We start from the raw sequence: 4,357 nt of genomic DNA, 5'->3' as shown, positions 1-4,357 counted from the left end.
GTGTACAGGATGTGTGCAATGTAGATTCAGTAATAAATGCAGAACCACCTCACTCTCTAATCAAGCTGATTAAAAATTCTGCGCGCGTGCAGGCGGAAATCCACCATCATCATCTCGTTCTCCTGCACTTTTACTTTATTTTCGCGTCCATCCTCCTCCAGGACAGCGACAGACGCCAGGAGCACGAGAAATCCCGTCTTCGATCGCGTCGTTTAGAGGTTTAGGAGATGAGGAGAAGCGGCAGGCAGCGCGGAGAGGAGGGATGAGCCGATGCAACTCATAATTTAATGGGGGACAGAGAGAGAAAAGAGAGAGAGAGAGAGGACATTGAGAGAGAGAGAGAGAGAGAGACACACACACACACACACAGAGAGAAGGGAAACAGAAAGAAAAGGACCGAGCGCGAATGTTGGGCAAATGTAACAAGCGGAAGATACAATGTAGAACTGACGCGCGTCAGGAATGTTCCGGATGCTTTGACGTTTCGTTCGACGTTCGAAAGTGTATCGCGCACTTTTAAAGCTGCTTCGGATCTGCAGATCGGCTCGAGATGAGACGGCAGGTCGCCGGGCTTCGTGCTGTTGTTTGGCCAGATGAGAGGCGATCCACGAACGCTTCTGTTCCTATAGGCGCGTACCGCCGAGGCTCAACGGGATGTAGGGAACGCTGGCGGTTACTTTCTATTTTTAAGCGTTATTCCGCTCATGGAACGGACGGCGGATGCGATCGTAAACTCTATTGAACTCTAGACTCACCGGAGATCGTCGCATTTCGTCTCGATCGAACGCGACCACGGCTTTTTAGCCTCATCACGTTTTAAAGTACTTTGCGCTTCGTCTATATGCCTCTGCGTGCATCATGCGCTGTTATTCTCGGCGCGGCGTGCGATATTAGGCTTCGGCGTGGACGATCTGGAAGTTTTCATATGTTTCCAGAATAGAATAGCTGACATAAAACTGATATTCTGAGTGAAGTTTGTGCTCCTCCTGCCTAAACTTGAAGTCGCTGCTCGTCCACAGCTCCTTTATATGTTCTTCTTAAAGTGGTGAGTTCAAGCTTGAGTTATTTGTTTCATCAAATCACTTAAATTATATGTAAATGTTCCTTTATTTTTTGAAATCTTAAAAAATACAATTCTGCATGTAACATTCTACGAATGAGTGATAATTCACATGCACTTAAATCTAATGCGACTTGTATGTTATCTAGTTATATGTAGACTCATATCAACCTGCTTTAGATGACATTAAACGTAAATTTAAAGCGTGAACTAGATAACGCTTTGGAGCGTTTTCATTCACGTATAAGTAGGGTCTCATCTTTATCTACATCTATACCTGTTTTATTGGTTTTAAAGGAAGTCTCAAGTAAGTTCATCTGGTGTTCGTGCTGTGGAATTCATTGTTGTATGTCTGATGTCTTGTTTGGCCTGTTTGATGAAATCCAACCCATTTCTGTCATGGTGTCTGGGCGCAATGTTCCTTTATCGCCAGTGAATGCGACGTTGAGACAAGGTGCACGTCCCTTTTCCTGTAATCTTAGATAATCCGGAGGCCTCTCTTTGTTTTGCCGTTTTGCTGAAACTTTTTGGGGTGTCGCTGAACACGAACAGTTGGGACCAAAAACGTATTTTCTTCACAGTACTTCGGTCAGGAATTCGGTTTTCCCGCCAAGAGATCTGATCCGCCAAATATTTCACAGCCTGTCTCTCTTATACGGAAAGGTTCATCGCACGGCGCGCTGATCACTGAAGTGGACTCCACACGTTAATGCGACTGTACAAAAACTAGCTTGTTTGCTCTCCACATGGATTCTGCAGTGGGTTAGACATACATAATACATGCTCTTAGGAAAGGGAATGTGATCGTTGCATGAAACATTGTAAATGCCATGTAACATTAGGCTTGATTTGACATTTCAGTCTACATGGAAGAGAGAGAGTTTATGCTGCAATTTCATTGTTTTTAGCTTCAGCAATCTTTATAACGGGGTGAAAAAGTTGATTTGGTGGCGCTTTTGATCACTGGCGCCGCTGCTTTATCGCTTTTTTTGATTTTTTTGTTTTTTTTCTCCTTCAGGTGACAGTGAGCAGTGGTGCTGAGAACCATGGAGCATCTCAGCGAAACATGCCAGGGGAAGGAGAACTGTGAGATGGTCAACAGTCTGAACGACACCAAGGCCCTCTCGCCAAAATGGCCCGCCTGGAACAGAAACGGAAGCCCGCTGGGCAGGTCTCGTCTCGGTAGCACTGGAGCGAAATCTCTCCGGAGTGCACTTCAAACCCCGGACATCATCTAAAGGCCTGCCACAAGAGGGGTGAGTTCGCTTATTCTACTACTGCACTCTCTTCAAAATATAAAGCTTCAAAAAAGGGGGTTTTTAGCTGGTGTTGCAACAGAAGCGTCATTTGTTGCCCAAGGAACCTGTCAGGAAACAGTTTTCAATACAACCCATTTTTTTAAAATGCGAAGAAGATTTAAAAATGATCAAGAGGCCTTTTTCGCTATGTAGAGCTGTTTGTGCATTCGAAAGTTTCCAGGGAGTTGCTAAAGGTTCTTCACGGAACCATCAATGCCGTGAAGAACCTTAAAAAGGAACCTCTTAAAATTCCACCATTCCGCAAAAATCTTTTATAGTGGAAAAAGCTTTCAAGTTTCTTTGGAAAGCCAAAATGATTTATTGCATCGCTAAAAAAAAACCCAAACTAAGTGTCTGATTTTAATGAAAGCAACTTGTCTGTCCGCTCAAATTTGGACCAATGATATTTCACAGTGGGCGGCTAGCGGATTTTTAATCGCTCAGGAACCCAAGTGATTTTATGTTGTAGTCATGGACAGTTAGGGCCTCTTACAGTATGTCAGGCATCTGATTAAATTATGATGTAAACATGCAAAATAGTTTGTTCATGTATTTATGCCACCAGCATGTTAGTAATTTAGTAGTTATTGTAAGCACGTTTGTATTTTTACAGAAAACAGTCACTGTAGTGCTTTGTCTGCTGATTTGGTATGTCACAAAAACTAAATAGAAATTGTTAGTAAAATGAACCCTGATTATTTTATTGGTTTCTGATTTTACGTTTAAGAGCGTTGGTATTTAATTTGCCATGTTTAAGATGTGGAAGAAAAAATCGCTACTGCTAATAACACACACATACACACACACACACACACTATATATATATAGATAGGAAAATGTTTTAGCTACAACAACTAGCGTCAGTTGTTATGTTCTCCACGCCGCATTCTATAGCTCTCTCTGTAACCAAGTATTATTATTTATGGGAAAAAGTGAACTTTTGCTGAGTGCTTGCTGAACTTTGGAAGCTACTGTATTCATTGTTTCAGCTGAATAATATTTACTATGGGCTTTTTCTCAGCTCTCTGGGAACAAAGCGTGTATTGATCCCGAAAATGAACCGACACAGCAGTCTTTATTGTTAGATCTTTATCTATTAAAAATGGAAAAGCTTCGATTCAGCACATTCCCTGGCATCTGCTTATGATTACCCTATTTATTGATTGTTTTCAGAAAACGGTCGCATTCTTAGGAAACTGCGACCGCATGAGAGAGCAGAAATATGATTTATTACGATTGCCCGGATAGACGGCGCTGATATTACCCCCAGCCTGAATTAAACCCCTGTAAAAATAAAGATCCTGGGTCCAAGAGATCATGAAGTTCCTGAAATTTCATCACCGCAGTGTTGCAGCTGGCTGGTATTATGTGATATTTGCACAGTAAACCCCAACACATGACAGCTTTGGATGGAGATTCTTCGCTTTTTTTATTTATTTTTTTTTCTGATAGCGCCACGCTGTTTACACAGACCAGTAAACCTCATACATATGGTGCATTGGGAGCCACTGCACAGCATCATGGGAAGGGTACTGGGATCTGCCTGAAGAAGTATTCTAATGTGATTTGAGCACCTTAACAATAAATAAAAAGCGCTAAAGCCGCAATGAGCTTTAACCTTTTAGTGTGCTAACACGCTTAAAATAGCAGAGCTGCTCCGTTGACGCTTCTCTCTCTGCTTGTTCTAATGTTCTGAGCTAATTATGCATGTTACAGTGCTGCTTTTATTGTAACACCGTTACATTGGAGGATAAGCAACTGATAACAAAGCCTTGCATAAAAAAAAAAAATCAACCGATTTAAAAAAAAACCTAATCATTTTCATATTATATATGCATCAGCTTCAACTGCATTTAAAAAAGTTTCTGTTTTAAAGACTGTAATTGTATACATGCATTAATTTGAAAAATTGAAAAATATGCTCAAATGCTCAATGGCAAACAAGTACTTTGGTAATGTTAAAAATAGTTTCGTTTTTTAAATGAACGCCTTTATTCTG

The 4,357-nt window shown here is 41.3% G+C and overlaps 1 pseudogene; it reads left to right on the top strand.

The window, feature by feature from the left end:
• Positions 1-966: 966 nt before the first annotated feature.
• Positions 967-4,357, top strand: part of LOC122333992 — a 43,426-nt pseudogene continuing 40,035 nt past the window's right edge.

The sequence above is a fragment of the Puntigrus tetrazona genome, unplaced genomic scaffold (assembly GCF_018831695.1).
Source record: "Puntigrus tetrazona isolate hp1 unplaced genomic scaffold, ASM1883169v1 S000000456, whole genome shotgun sequence".
Taxonomy (NCBI): Eukaryota; Metazoa; Chordata; class Actinopteri; order Cypriniformes; family Cyprinidae; genus Puntigrus; species Puntigrus tetrazona.
This window is presented reverse-complemented; position numbering and strand designations above follow the sequence as displayed.